The sequence below is a fragment of the Natrix helvetica genome (assembly GCF_964273705.1).
Source record: "Natrix helvetica genome assembly, chromosome: 10".
Lineage (NCBI taxonomy): Eukaryota > Metazoa > Chordata > Lepidosauria > Squamata > Natricidae > Natrix > Natrix helvetica.
In genome coordinates, this window is record NC_138561.1 from 5,900,953 (window position 1) to 5,917,269 (window position 16,317).

The 16,317-nt window shown below is 45.4% G+C and overlaps 1 protein-coding gene across 1 annotated transcript in view; it reads left to right on the forward strand.

Annotated features, from left to right (window-relative positions):
* The window catches only part of B3GNT9 (UDP-GlcNAc:betaGal beta-1,3-N-acetylglucosaminyltransferase 9), a 354,533-nt gene extending 342,647 nt beyond the window's left edge, over positions 1-11,886 (forward strand). The window contains exon 3 of the transcript XR_014176241.1: positions 11,846-11,886. The gene's annotated coding sequence lies outside the window, so the exon portion shown is untranslated. The remainder of the gene's footprint in view (positions 1-11,845) is intronic.
* Positions 11,887-16,317: the final 4,431 nt, after the last annotated feature.

Below are 16,317 nucleotides of genomic sequence, written 5' to 3' on the forward strand. Positions count from 1 at the left end.
TGTGGCCTTACCAAGGCATTATAAAGTGGTATTAACACTTCACATGCTCTTGATTCTATCCCTCTGTTGATGCAGCCTAGAACTGTGTTGGCTTTTTTGGCAGCTGCTGCACACTGCTGGCTCATATTTAAATGCTTGTCCACTAGAACTCCAAGACCCCTCTCACAGTTACTACTATTGAGCAAGGTACCACCTATACTGTACCTGTGCATTCTGTTTTTGTTGCCTAAATGTAGAACCTTACTCTTTTCACCATTGAGTACCAAACAATCTTTTCCCATAAGGAACAATGTGATAAGTCACAAGGCAGCCGGCACTGACGAGTTCTAGCTTGTGCATTGACTACTGAACAAATGATGAGTATAGGGACAAAATGTTCACATCAAAATGCACGAGGACCCAATTTGATGAGTTTCAAATCAGTTGAGTACCAAGGCACCACTGTACTTGGATCAGATCCTGCTGGTTGGCTAGGGAATTCTGGGATTTAAAGTCCACAGGCTTTACACTTGCCAAGGTTGGTGTTTTGGCCTGCCGACGGCCAGTAGAGCTGGCAGCAGAGTCAGACAGTGAGGAAGTTGGGGAGAAACATCAGCCAGTCCTGGGGGTTGAGGAAAGCTCAGACGAGGGCTCTGCTTCGGAGGCAGAGAGGAAGTTAACAGTGAGGCAGAAGAACAGCTGGAGCCTGTTCCCAGTGTGTGCATGCACAGAGCTGCCAGAAGACAAGAACAACTAAGAAAGCAGGGTCAACTTAAGAGTAAAGCCACACCTTGGAGGTGATTGGCCCCTCCCAAAGGAAGCAAAAGAGGAACGAAAGGGGAGTGGGCTTTTGCAGGAAACAATTTGTTCATTTCAGTCTAGAAAGTTCTGTTTGGGATTATAAGAGACTCTGTGCCAAGTTTTGCTTTGCCCTGTGTTTGGAAACTAGTTATCAGGCAGCGCTCGTAACAAGATAAGGTGTGTGTGGATAAACATTCCTCTGAAAGACTGCTTGCTAAAGCCTTGCTGACTGTGAAGGAAAGGAATTCACAGTCGTGTAAATAAAAGGGGTTTTGTCGGGACCAAGACTTTGCTTCTTGCTTTCGAAGGAAGCCTGGGTCAGAACGGCGGGTCACCCCGATCTAAAATCAAATCAGAGCATTTTCCCTTCATTAACTTCCAAAGGTTGATAGTAAGGTGACCAACTTTTTTACAATGAAAAGGAGGACAAATAAATTGGAAAAAATATATCGTAAAGAAAAGAAATATTTTATTCATTGCAACAATAATACACTAAAATATGATATATGCATAATAAAAACATTTGCAACATTTTATATTGTAATTATGCTTACATGCCTGTTAATTATTATTTAAATGAGTACTTTTCCATTGAATTAATATTTTTTGTCAATGTATCATCTTCTAACAATATATTGGAAATATCTGAACAAGAAATATCCTTCATATTGAATTTTACGGCAAGTGCTGCAGCTAGAATATCAACATTCAATCTCGATTTCTCACTTGTCGAAAAATCATTGGCAATTGAAAAAAACTCTTTCAACTGCTGCATTAGTTCCAGGGCAGCACAACGTAAATTGAACAAGTATAAATAAATGTTCACATGGAATATGTTCATTTTTGAAATGGCTGAAAATATCCACCCATCTTTTATCAATTTCAACGTGTTGATTTTCCCATTGTATTAATTTTTCAGAATTTAAATATACATTCAGTCTTCTAATTTCTTCAAAGAGACAATTGTCGTCTATTTTAATGTCTAGCATTTCTTTAGATAAAAATTCAACACAAGATTCAATATCTGTTCAATATACTTGCAATGAAGTAAAAAAACCACAATTAAAAACTGTTTAATAAAACGTGAATTGTACTTACCTCTGTATAATTGAATATTCACTGAGAAAGAAATAATTACCGTGAGTCATTCAATTGCTGATGTGCCGTGAGTCTACTGCGTGCGTATGTGCCGTGTTGTGTTTCGGTAAGAAGTAAACAAAGCCACTTGCACGCGGCGCTCTCTCTCAAGGTCTCCCGTGCGGAGCGCATGCGTCTCATAATCGCATCTTATACCGCACTATACCGAGTCTTGACGAATTGTCATGTCAAATACAAATACGTCACATAACGCGCAACAGATTAGTCTTAAAATATTGAAAAGGAGGACATGTAGGAGGACACTTTTCGAGGGAGGACAGAACTTACAAAAGAAGGACTGTCCTCCCTAAAGGAGGACGGTTGGTCACCTTATTGATAGCAGCTTTCCAGCTCTCCCTTGGCAAGATCTGATCCAAAGGACTTTTCCAAATGTCCCTTAAAAAAAGCAAATGTTGTAAGCCGCCCAGAGCCGCCGCATAGCGGAATGGGTGGCAAACAAACAGAATAAATAATTAAAATTAAAAATGCACGGCAAGCGAAGGACAGCTGTGATAAAGAAAGGTTCTCCATTTTTATTTTTGTCAGAGAGGGTGCTTTTTTAATGGAAAAGAACACAACTTCATGGCTAGGTTTCTGATTACTAGGCGATGACACAATTCATTACACACACACACACACACACACACACACACACACACACTCTATTATCAACCCCCCCCCCCCCAAGTCCAGGCTTGTTTTTGAAGAATTTCCAGGGCTGGGTTACCATGGTAACTGAAGAGTGTACAAGGAGTTGCTGAAACTACGGGCTATTGGCTTCTAGGCCTCGGACGGGCTCTCTGCATCCAATTTTGGGGCGTGGCTGGGTGCACTCTGTGGACAATTGCTATTCGTGTCCATTCCTAATCTGAGAATAGTTTGCTAAAGTGCTACGTAAGAAATGCACTTTCTATTATATGTTTTAGGATTTCCCCCAGGAGGTGGGCACATCTCTGTGCTGGCTCATCAATTCAATTCATCAATTCAACGGCTTGGGAGCACATTGGCTCTCGTTTGACTTGCAGCATATGGGAATAACAAGGGAATAATCTGCATGTGAGGATGGAGAGACAGAGGCAGAGAAGGTCTCTTCACTTGGATGTCCATTGCTTGCAGTTTTTGCCAATACCACTAGATCTTGCTTATATGAGCTTGTGAAAATATATCTCCCCTCCTTCTCCTTCTACTTCTCTCCTCCTCCTCCTCCGCCTCCTTTCATCTCCTTCCTCTTCTCCTCCCCTCCCCTCCTTCTCCCTCTCCCTCTCCTTCTCCTCCTTCTTCTCCTCCTCCTCTCCCCTTCTCCCCTCCTCTCCTTCTTCCCTGCCCTGCCCTCCCCTCCTTCTCCTTCTCCCTCTCCCTCTCTTTCTCCTTCTTCTTCTCCCTCTCCCACTCCTACTCCTTCTCCTCCCCTCCCCTCCCCTTCTCCTCTGTGTTGCCCTTCTCTTCCCCTCTCCTCCTTTCTCTTCCTCCTTCCCTCCCCTCTCCTTCCCGTCCTCTCCCTTTCCCTTCCCTTCCTCCTCCCCAAATGTGCTTATAAGTCAGGGATTCCCTGTAATGTCAAAATGGCAGCGGAAATTGGGTAGAACCAGCCACTATAGGCTCCTTATTATTAGTGAGATGGTGGTGATGGTGGAGGCATATAGATTTAATAAACAAAACAAAAATCAACGAATCAACACAACCTGTGAATCAACCCGGGTGAGCATCTGATAGCTAAGCTATTTAGCGGCTGATGGGGAAGAGAAGAGGCTTTGAACTTGTGATATCCCTTCTGGAAAATAACTTCAAACTGAATTAGCAAGTGGGCCTTTTCTCCTGAGTTCCCAGGATGATTTCATCCATTTTTCTTTGGAGCAGTGCAGGCATCAAGAGAAAGATATTCCTGTCTTCTTGTACCTACAATGTTGGGACTCTGGTGGGAATGAACTCGTAGGTTTACCTGTTGAGAGAGTCATAGACCGGCTGGTGTTCGTGTGCCTAGAAGGAACCCATTTTTCAGTGTTTCCTGGGTTCCCTGTCTCTGTAGGTTTCACTGTTACTAACTAGACCAGACAGGAATGACGATCAAATGAGCGAATTCTACTTTATTGTAAAAGTGCATTAACAGAATCTTGCAAGTTTGAAAATACGAATCTCCTGCTCTCTGCTTTACAGACTGAGAAACTAGGGAAGATGCCTTCTCAGCCTCTTGCCCTATACTGGGTGTTGGCAACCTGTGGCTCCGGAGTTGCATGTGGCTCCGGAGCTGCATGTGGCTCTTTCATTCCCCTGCTTTGTGCCTCCCTGTTGGCTGAACCCACTACTGGTTGGCCCCGCCCCTTGCCCCCCCCTTCCAGTCACTCCTTGCCTTGCCTGAGATGAGAGAGAGAGACATAGACAGATACACACAGAGAGACAGAGAGATAAAGACAGAGATGAGAGAGAGAGACAGAGAGAGGGGGGAGAAGAGAGAGAGAGAAAGAGAACGAGAGAGATATCTGTTTCCCGCAGAAAACACTGGGAACCACAAAACCTGGGTAGATGTGGCTGGGTGTGTGTGTCATGTGACTGATGAGTGAGTGATGGTCAAGTAAGTGATTGTTGAGTTGCCTACATCTTCTCCGGCTTTGTGACTCCCGCTGTTTTCTTTTCCGTGGGAAACGGGTCCAAATGGCTCTTTGAGGGTTTAAGGTTCCAGAGCCCTGCCCTATATACTATCCAGCTGTGGATAAACCTTCTCTTATCAGATTATTCCCTATGCGGTGTGTCTTCAGCCCATCTCCCCAGGTTCTTCCCACATACCATTCCATCTGTCCTGGATGATATAAGGCAGGGGTCCCCAACCGCCAGGTCATGGCCCACTACCGAGCAGTGGCCCATTCAGAACTGGGCCGTAGAAGTGATGGGCGAGCATGCACACGCCATGCACTTCCACTTCCACTTCCCCTTGCTCAGGCAGTTCCACTTGCTTCCACTTCCACTTCCCCTTCCTCATGCAGTTCCACTTGCTTCCACTTCCACTTGCACTTCCCCTTGCTCACGCAGTTCCACTTGCTTCCACTTCCACTTCCCCTTCCTCATGCAGTTCCACTTGCTTCCACTTCCACTTCCCCTTCCTCATGCAGTTCCACTTGCTTCCACTTCCACTTGCACTTCCCCTTGCTCACGCAGTTCCACTTGCTTCCACTTCCACTTCCACTTCCCATTGCTCACGCAGTTCCACTTGCTTCCACTTCCACTTCCACTTCCCATTGCTCACGCAGTTCCACTTGCTTCCACTTCCACTTCCACTTCCCCTTGCTCACGCAGTTCCACTTGCTTCCACTTCCCCTTCCACTTCCCCTTGCTCACGCAGTTCCACTTGCTTCCACTTCCATTTCCCCTTGCTCACGCAGTTCCACTTGTTTCCACTTCCACTTCCCCTTGCTCACGCAGTTCCACTTGCTTCCACTTCCACTTCCACTTCCCCTTGCTCACGCAGTTCCACTTGCTTCCACTTCCACTTCCCATTGCTCACGCAGTTCCACTTGCTTCCACTTCCACTTCCCCTTCCCCTTGCTCACGCAGTTCCACTTGCTTCCACTTCCACTTCCACTTCCCATTGCTCACGCAGTTCCACTTGCTTCCACTTCCACTTCCACTTCCCCTTGCTCACGCAGTTCCACTTGCTTCCACTTCCCCTTCCACTTCCCCTTGCTCACGCAGTTCCACTTGCTTCCACTTCCATTTCCACTTCCCCTTGCTCACGCAGTTCCACTTGCTTCCACTTCCACTTCCCATTGCTCACGCAGTTCCACTTGCTTCCACTTCCCCTTCCCCTTCCCCTTGCTCACGCAGTTCCACTTGCTTCCACTTCCGCTTCCTCTTGCTCACGCAGTTCCACTTGCTTCCACTTCCACTTGCACTTCCTCTTGCTCACGCAGCAGGCAGGCAAGCACGCATGTGCAGCTCCATTTGTGCAGAAATGGAGCTGTGCATGCATCCGGCCATCACTCATACAGAACCCTCCCCTCTCCCTCCCCGCTGCTGCTCCACAAAGCCAGAAAGTTTGGAGACTGTTGGTTTAAGGACTCCAGCCTTGGCCAGGGGCTTGCACTAGAACAGGGGTGTCAAACTCTATTTCATTGAGGGCTGCATCAGGGTTGGGAGGCGGGGGGTGGGTATACCCTGAGTGGGCATGGCCAGCTCAATGTCACTTGTGTCAGGGACGCCTATGGTGGCCCGAGCACTCTGCCAGCAAAAATGGGCTCCCGAGCTCCGTTTTTGGCTGCAACCCTCTGCCATTGAAAATGGAGCTCAGGACAACACACAACTTTCATAAGCTCCATTTTTACTGGCAGAGGCATCGTGAGCCAATCCTTTGCTGTTTCCAGGACGGCCCCACGGGTTGGATCTAAGCATCCCGTGGGCCGGATCCGGCCCTGGGGCCTTGAGTTTGACATCCCTGAACTAGAAGATCTCCAAGGTCCCTTCCAGCCATCTGATGCTACGCTATATGTTCCATCATGACATCTACGATCAGTTTTTATATTACTTCATCTATAGAGAGCTATAGAAGACAACGGATCTATCGTTATGGGCTCAATTTGAGGAAATGAAGAACCAGGGAATATAGACGAAATACTCAAAATTGGACCATGAGATCCTTACTAAGTAAGGCTACACTTGGAATACTGCATCCAGTTTCGGTCGTCACGATGTAGAAAAGATGTGGAGAATCTAGAAAGAGTGCAGAGATGAGCAACAAAGATGATTAGGGGACTGGAGACTAAAACACATGAAGAATGGTTGCAGGAACTGGGCATGGCTAGTCTAGTGAAGAGAAGGACTAGGGGAGACATGATAGCAGTGTTCCAATATCTCAGGGGTTGCCACAAAGAAGAGGGAGTCAAGCTATTCTCCAAAGCACCTAAGGGTAGAATAAGAAGCAATGGGTAGAAACTAATGAAGGAGAGAAGCAACTTAGAGCTAAGGAGAAACTTCCTGACAGTTAGAACAATTCAACACTTGCCTCCAGAAGTTGTGAATGCTCCAACACTGGAAGTTTTTAAGAAGAGATTGGATAACCATTTGTCTGAAGTGGTGTAGGGTTTCCTGCCTGAGCAGGGGGTTGGGCTACAAGACCTCCAAGGTCCCTTCCAACTCTGTTATTCTATTCCATTTCCTAGTTGAAAAGATCTTAACAACCCGTGCATGTGAGAAAACGGTTTTACTTTCAAGGGACAAGCCTCTCTCCAGCAGCCTTCCCAGGGTTCAGTTACATCTCCCCCCGCCTCTTTTTTTTGCATTACTTCGAGTATTCCTGAGAATATGTGAGGATTGGGGCAAGACCGCAGAAGTGGAATTTAAAACAAAACAGTGATAGCTGCATTAAAGCTAAGTGATTTTTATTATTATTAAAATGTCCAGGGATATGACCTAGTTTTTTTTTTGCAGGATCTGTTCTAACAGATGTTTTGCTCCTTTGCCAGCTTCACTTTAAGACAGCAATTGCTGCTAATCCTGTAGTGTCTCTCTTTCTGCCGGCTCTTCTGAAGATCATCTCTTTCCCCACCAAGGGTCATTAGATCATCATCAGCCGACCTTGAGAACATAGAATAACAGAGTTGGAAGGGACCTTGGAGGTCCACCCCTTATACAATCCTCGACTTAACAACCACAATTGATCCCAGAACTTCTGTTGCTAAGTGAGATGGTTGTTAAGTGAGCTTTGCCCCCTTTTATGACCTTTCTTGGCACATTTGTTAAGTGAATCACTGCAGTTGATCAGTCACATGGTTGTTAAGTGAATCTTCTTTCTTCCTTGACTTTGCTCGTCAGAGGGTCACCAAAAAAGATCACATGGCCCCGGGACCTTGCAACTGTCATAAGTATGAGTCAGTTACCAAGCGCCCAAATTTTGATTGGGCGAACCATAGGAATGCTGCAACGGTCATAAGTGTGGAAAACAATCATACGTCACTTTTTTCAGTGCTATTATAACTTTGAAACAGTCACTGAAGGAACTGTTGTAAGTTGAGGGCTACTGTATCTGCATAATTATTAGATATATTCTGTCAACTTCTAGGGCGGGTCTGCCTTCGCCCTCTTCCTGCCTACCAGGAAGGAAAGCAGGAAGTAGTCCTGGTGGCGCAGTGGTTAGAATGCAGTATTGCAGTTAAACTTTGCCCACAGCCAGGAAGTTCGATCCCGACCATCTCAAGATTGACTCAGCCCTCCATCCATCAGAGGTTGGTCAAATGAGGACCCAGATTGTTGGGGGCAATAATGCTGACCTTGTAAACCGCTTAGAGAGGGCTGTAAAGAACTATGAAATGGGATATAAGCCTAAGTGCTATTGCTTGTGAAAGTAGGGAGGGAGGGAAGGAAGGAAGGAAAATGAGAAGGAAGGAAGGGAAACAAGGAGAAGGAAGGAAGCTGTGGTGGCGCAGTGGTTAGAATGTCCTATTGCAGACTAACTCTGCCCACAGCCAGGAAGTTCGATCCTGACCAGCTCAAGATTGACTCAGCCCTCCATCCATCAGAGGTTGGTAAAATGAGGACCTGGATTGTTGGGGGTGGTAATGCTGACTTTATAAATCACTTAGAGAAGGATGTAAAGAACTATGAAGCGGGGTATAAGTGCTATTGCTTGTGAAAGTAGGTAGGGAGGGAGGGAGGGAGGGAGGGAGGGAAGGAAGGAAGGAAGGAAGGAAGGAAGGAAAATGAGAAGGAAGGAAGGGAAACAGGGAGAAGGAAGGAAAGGAAACAGGGAGAAGGAAGAAAGACACGGTGGCACAGTAATTAGAATGCTGTAATGCAGACTAACACTGCCCACTGCCAGCCTTTCGATCCTCACTGGCTCAAGTTGGACTTGGCCTTCCATACATCAGGTAGATAAAAGGAGGACCCAGGTTATTAAGGGCAATAATGCTGACTCTGTAAACCACTTAGAGAAGTCTGTAAAGAACTATGAAGCAGGATATAAGTCTAAGTGCTATTGCTTGTGAAAGTAGGGAGGGAGGGAGGGAGGGAGGGAGGGAGGGAAGGAAGGAAGGAAGGAAGGAAGGAAGGAAGGAAGGAAGGAAGGAAGGAAGGAAGGAAGGAAGGAAGGAAGGAAGAAAAATGAGAAGGAAGGAAGGGAAACAAGGAGAAGGAAGGAAGCCATGGTGGCTCAGCAATTAGAATGCCGTATTGCAGTCTAACTCTGCCCACAGTTCGATCCTGACTGGCTCAAGTTTGACTGGGCCTTCCATACATCAGAGGTGGATAAAAGGAGGACCCAAGTTGTTAGGGCAATAATGGTGACTCTGTAAACCACTTAGAGAGAGCTGTAAAGAAGTATGAAGTGGTATATGTCTGCTATTGCTGTTGCTTCCAGATACTCCAATTTCCATCGCCTCTTTGCTCTCTGGAAAAGATCCCCTCCCTCCTGCAGCTCCAGATGTCATTCCCCCACATCCTCCTCGCAATGGTTTGCAGTTCCTCGGGAGTCCCTGTTTTGCTTTATTTTGATTTACGAAACCCCAGCCCTTGCATCACAAGGGAACTTTTCCAGCAGGTATTTTTTCAGATTAGGAGCTGTTGACAGTCAAGGCTGTGCTGGAGTGATGGAAAGAGGTGCCTCCGAAACCAATATCAGAGCTGTATATCCCCCCCCCCCCATCCGCCAATAATAAAGTGAGCTCAAAGGGACGCTGAGAAGAATCTGAATGTATTTCTCAGGCACTATGGAGAAAAAGGAGGGGGAAATAGACATTTCTTTTGTATAGAATAGGAGCATCTGCAAGTGCAGTCAAAATGGATGGATGGATGAATACATAGATAGAAAAGATGGATGAATGGATGGATGGATACATAGATAGAAAAGATGGATGGATGGGTAGGTGGGTAGGTGGGTATGTAGCAGGGACGTGCGGTCAGGGGAGGCAGGGGAGGCAGAGCCTCACCTCTCATCATGAAATAATAATATATAATAATAATATCCACGAGGGTCCACGAGGAAGTTTCATATATATAAGAGGAAGAGGAAGGAGGAGGAGGAGTGCGCGCGGGGCGGTGCCAGCTGGGCAACCGGCGGAGGCAGGAGGGTTCTCGGAAGCGCCAATAACCTTCCTGCCTCTGCTGTACTTTGCGCGCTGTGGCAGGGGCTTTATGACATCGCCGCAGCTGCCATGCGCGGACGGACGGAGGTAGCCAGAGTGGCGCCGAGGCAGTCCGGTGGACGAGCGACTGAGGATCAGGCTACCTGATCCTCCATCGCTCGCTCGCTCGCTCTTTCGTCCGTCCGGACCCCTCGGCGCCACTCTGGTTACCTCCATCCAGCCGTGCCCAGCAGTGACGTCGGCGACATCATCAAGACGAAGTGGCTTGGAGGCGAAGTGCTTTTCAGTGCTTTTCTGTGCGTCTGGCATTCAGGTAGATAGCTGGACGTCCTAAATGCCAGACGCACAGAAAAGCACTGAAAAGCAGCTGCTGTTGGGGATCGTGGAGCGCGAGCCGGTGGAGTGCGCTCAGGAAGGAGGGAATGGGATCACGTGTGCTGAAGGCTGATGCAGCCTCAGCCTCCAGCACACGTCCCATTCCCTGCCTTCCTGATGACGTCACCAGCCTCACCAGCCATAAGCCTCACCGCACGTCACAGGTAGGTAGGTAGGTAGGTAGGTAGGTAGGTAGGTAGGTAGATAGATAGATAGATAGATAGATAGATAGATAGATAGATAGATAGATAGATAGATAATAAATAAACAGACAGACATAAAGAGACATAGCCCTCTCTAAACGGTTTAGAGAGACAGCCTATTGCCTCCAACAATCTGGGTCCTCATTTAACCCCCTTCACCTTCTCTTTGTTAAGTTCCTTTGAGAAATACCTATTTCCTCTAGCTATTTTTTATAGGATACCTAGCTGATAACCTGGCATTGTCCGTGTATTTATTTATAAGGGGAAAATGTCCAGACCAAATGTAATTTCTAATGTTGGATTTCCCCCCTTACCAGAGGTGTTGTGTACCGAGCCCCTTTGTGGAGTACTGGAAGCCGTTACCATGGCAACTCCACTGCGCTGTATAGTAGAAGCCATTTTACGGCAGTACAGTAGAAGCCATTTGAAGGCACAACAGGCTGTATCTTAACAGAACACACATCCCGAGGGGTTTTAGGGGTGTCTTACCCCCCACAATATTTTTCTCCAGAGAGTAAGTCATCTGTGTACCAAGTTTGGTTGGAATTGCTCGAGGCGTTCCAGAGTTATGCTGGAACACACACGCACACACGTGGCCATTTATATATAGATAGATAGGAATATGATATCGTTGCACGAGCCACGGAAATTTAAATCACTCTGTCGATTGATGGAGATTGATCTGGACGGTTGGAATTCAATTTTTGGCTTTCTGCGCCTTCATCTTTTTGACATCTAAGGATAATGTATGCAGAGATAGTAGAGGAACTTTGTATTTCTACTGCCTTTTTTGCCTAAAGAACAATAAGGCCTGTTATTGTTTAGACCAGTGATGGCAAACCTATGACATGCATGCCGGAAATGACATGCAGAGCCATCTCTCCGGGCATGCCAGCCTTCACCCGTTGCTCTTCCGGTTTCTGGCATTCCCATCCAGAGCTCCCCCGTGTGCATGCGGATGCTCCCGTTTCGGCACTTGGTGCTGAAAAGGTTTGCAACACTGGTTTAGACTGGTTCTCTTAAAGATGCCTCTTATTATTTAGACCAGAGGTGTCAAACTCGATTTCATTGAGGGCCGCATCAGCATTGTGTTTGACCTCAGAAGGCGGGATGGGGGTGGCCAGCTATACACCACTTGTGTCAAGCAGTGGTGGGATTCAGCCAGCTCACACCTATTCGGGAGAACCGGTTGTTAACTTCCTAAGCGGTTCGGAGAACCAGTTGTTGGAAGGAATCTTTTGGGGTTTTTCCCACTTTACAGAGCTAATCTGTAAGGAAGGCAGGGAGTTTCTAGCCTCATCTCTATTGCCCTGCTTACAGAAACTGCCTCTCTGGTTAACCCCCTGTTACAATGTAACAGCTACGAGTGATGGTGAGTTGGCCATGCCCACCCAGTCACATGACCACCGAGCCCCACCTACCCAGCTGGCCATTTGGGCAGAGAACCAGTTGTTGGAAGAAATCTCCTTTTGTCTTTTTCCACTTCACAGGGCTCATCCTGTAAGGAAGGCAGGAAGGAAACATTCTGGTGCTGTTTCTAGCCTCATCTTTATTGCCCTGCTTACAGAAACTGCCTCTCCGGTTAACCCCCTGTTACATTGTAACAGCTAAGGCAAAGCGCCCATCGACCTGAGTGACATTGAGTTGGCCACGCCGACACGGTCACGTGATCATTGAGCCACGCCTACCCAGCTGGTCATTCAGGCAGAGAACCGGTTGTTAAATTATTTCAATCCCACCACCGGTGTCAGGTGTGGTCCAAGAACTCAGCAAAAATGGTCTGTCTCCAGGGTGGCCGTGAGGGTCAGATCTGAGCACTCCATGGGCCAAATCCGGCCCCTGGGCCTTGAGTTTGACACCCCTGATTTAGGCTGATATTCTTAAGGATACCTTTATCACTTCTTCATTCTTCTTCTGGCTTATGGAGGAGAGCACTCTATAGACGTGTAGCTATCGACAGCTACATCTCACGTGAAATTGGACATTCTTGCACAAGATGTTGATATTCCCGTGCAAAATCTCAGTGTTTTCGTATGAAAATGGGGCTGGGAATGTTGCCTGTGGAGAGTCATCTAGGTCATAGTTGTTTCAAAGGTGCTTCTTTTTTCTTCAAAGGATAACTGAGCTGGTTTTCCCTTGAGGAGAAAGAAGAAGAGGTTTCACTTCTCCTCCAAGAAGCTTCATCAGTTCTGATGTTCAGTGGACATTTTTTTCCCCCCTACTTCCTCAAGGGAAAAAATAATCCAGTTGCCTTTTGAAGGGAAAAAAAAAACCCCACACCTTTGAGATGATTGGGAATGTTGGGAATTTTTCAATTATGTTTGGGTATATAGATATAAATTGATAAAATATATGCTTCCTGGAGCATTACCATGAAACAAATGGTGTCTAACTGCATATAGGAACATGGTGGCTCAGTGGCTAAGATACTGACCTTGTCGATCGGAAAGGTCGGCACTTCGGCGGTTTGAATCTCTAGCACTGCATAACAGAGTGAGCTCCCGTTACTTGTCCCAGCTTCTGCCAACCTAGCAGTTCGAAGGCATGTAAAAATGCAAGTAGAAAAAGAGGGACCACTTTGGTGGGAAGGTAACAGCGTTCTGTGCGCCTTCGTCATTTAGTCATGCCAGCCACATGACCACGGAGACGTCTTTGGACAGCGCTGGCTCTTCGGCTTTGAAATGGAGATGAGCACCACCCCCTAGAGTAGATAACGACTAGCACATATGTGTGAGGGGAACCTTTACCTGTATAGATAGAAATGGATAAAATATATGCTTCCTGGAGCAATGCCGTGAGAAGTGATCTCTAACTGCGTATAATTACACAGCCTTGTCTTTCCACTTATCCTTTAACTGCTGAAACATAAAAAGTAAGTTTAGTATTCTTCCTCATTTTATCCTACAGTCCAAATTTGAGAAATCTCTTGGCACTGAAATAAATTATTTACCCGGATGTCTGAAAAATTAAAGCTCCCACATTGCTGAGCACTCTAATTCTAAATCAACTAGCTTCAAAATAATTCTTTTAAATAGATTCAACTGGTTCCTAGTTGAGGGTGAAGAACTGCCCTTCTCAAAACATTTGCCTCTTGGCTTGAACTTATGTGGCCCATAAATATTTTTGATGAAAATGGAGAGTACACCAGCTCAGCTACATACCCTGGGGAAACAATAGTCCCACTTGGGTTGGCTGACTGGAAGAGCACAATGCAACATCTCACAAATACCCTGAGTAGATAAACAATTCACCTCGCTTTGAAAACAGCGGCAAATCTCTCTGCCGAGAAACGGAATTGCAAATACGCAGTCTTCCAAACGGGTTTGAATTGGTTTGGATGATTGTGATGGGGCCGATCCGCTCACACAGAGAGGGACTCCTCCGGGTGCCGTCCACTAGGCTGTGCCAGCGGGCGACGCCCAGGGGAAGGGCCTTCTCTGTGATGGGCCCGACCCTCTGGAATGACCTTCCCCCTGATATTAGAACAACCACGGACCTCCGCTCCTTCCGCCAGAAGCTCAAAACCCACCTGTTTAATCTAGCCGGCCTGGCCTAATTCCAGCTCTCCCACCTCAGTCTGTATTTTTAAATTTCACGGGTTGGTCTTAAGGCTAAGTTTTTAATTTTTATAAACTTGTACAGGGTTCTAAAGTTTAATCCAATTTTAATTATATTTATTACTGTTTGTATGGTTTTAATTTGGTACCTGTACACCGCCCCGAGTCCCTCCAGGGAGAGGGGGCGGTCCAGAAATCAAATCAAATAAATAAATAAATAAAATGGGGGCAAGGGAAGAGACAACTTCTGGTTCGATTCAGATGGAAACGAGAGCTAGCACTGAAGTCCTGCACAATGTCTTGTCCCCAAATTTTCACCGCCGATATGACAATTTTGACAGCCTCTCTTGTGACATGATGGGATTGCCATTACAGTCCAAAGAGTGTAACAATACATCCCACCAAACTTTGGTTTGGAGTCTATGTTGCTTTGTAAGTAAAGGGCAAGAGATAAATGATGTAGTGCCTTATCTTTTCCATGGCAGTTGGATCTCAAGCTCTTGAGATATAAAGTGACGTCCTTGGTGTTCTCTTAGATGGGTTGTTTTCTTGCAGATGTTTCATTACCCAGCTAGGTAACATCATCAGTGTAATATAGCTAGAACACAAATAAGTCACTGGATTGTTCCTTTCTTGAGTAGATCTGGTTGCTTGTTACCTGGCTCAGGTTGATGGAATGGAACCTGATGTAGAATCTTTCATTTTTCAACAATTTTTGAAGTCTGAAATATTAGAATAGAATAGAATTTAGAGTAGAGTGGAGTGAAGTGGAATGGAATGGACTAGAATAGAATAGAATAGAATAGAATAGAATAGAATAGAATAGAATAGAAAACAAAATGGAATGGAATGGAATAGAATAGCAAATAGCAAATAGAATAGAATAGCAAATAGAATAGAATAGCAAAGAAAATGGCAAATAGAATGGAATAGAAAATAGAATAGAATAGCAAATAGCGAATAGAATAGAGAATAGAATAGAATAGAAAATAGAATAGAATAGAATAGAATAGAATAGTATTCAATTCTTTATTGGCCAAGTGTGATTGGACACACAAGAAATTTATCTTTGGTGCATATGCTCTCTGTGTACATAAAGAAAAATAAAATAGAATACATTCATCAAGAATCATAAGATACAACACTTAGTAATAGTCATAGGGTACAAATAAGCAATCAGGAAGCAATCAATATCAATATAAATCCTAAGGATACAAGCAACATACTGCCCTTTCAAAAAAAAAAGAAGCAACTTAGAGACATTACAAAAGCAAAAACAACTTTAGCAATGCCATCAACCACACCAGCTTTTCTTCTGATCCTAGACTTAATTACTTAGTTGCTTTATTTAACATACAGGGCTGCCCACAAGCAGGTGGGCGAATCTATAAAAAAAAACCTAACTGGATACCCAGATAACAATCCAAATAAAGTGAACCAATTATAAAAAACTTAATAACAACATCTGCTTGATGAAACCATCTGAACTCATATAATTATAGTACTGGTATAACATTTGGCAGTGTTGCTTTTATACAGTATATGTTGGGTTTTTAGTCTGACAACAGTAATGATGCAGGAAAAGTGTCTGATCTTCCTAAGAAGGGATAAAATTCTGATGCTGTGTCTCTTGGGCGGAATATGAGTTTCTTATATTGCTGTAATATATCACCATTATCATTATTTTAGCCATGGTCTATCTACTGCAGGATGAAGAGCAACCAAGATGATTAGGGGACTGGAGGCTAAAACATATGCTGAATGGTTGCAGGAACTGGGCATGGCTAAAATAATAGTGAAGAGAAGCACCAGGGGAGACATGATAGCAATATTCCAAAAATATTGGTCACCACACTATAAAAAAGATGTTGAGACTCTAGAAAAAGTGCAGAGAAGAGCAACCAGGATGATTAGTGGACTGGAGGCTCAAACATACGATGGATGGTTGCAGGAACTGGGCATGGCTAGTCTAGTGAAAAGAAGGACCAGGGGAGACAGGATAGCAGTCTTCCAATATTTGAGGGGCTGCCACAGAGAGGAGGAGGGGGGGGGTCAACCTGTTTTCCAAAACACCCAAATGCCAGACAAGGACTAATGGATGAAAACTGATCAAGGAGAGATTCAACCTAGAAATAAGGAGGAGTTTTCTGACAGTGAGAACAATGAACCAATGGAACAGAAGTTGCCTTCAGAAGTTGTGAG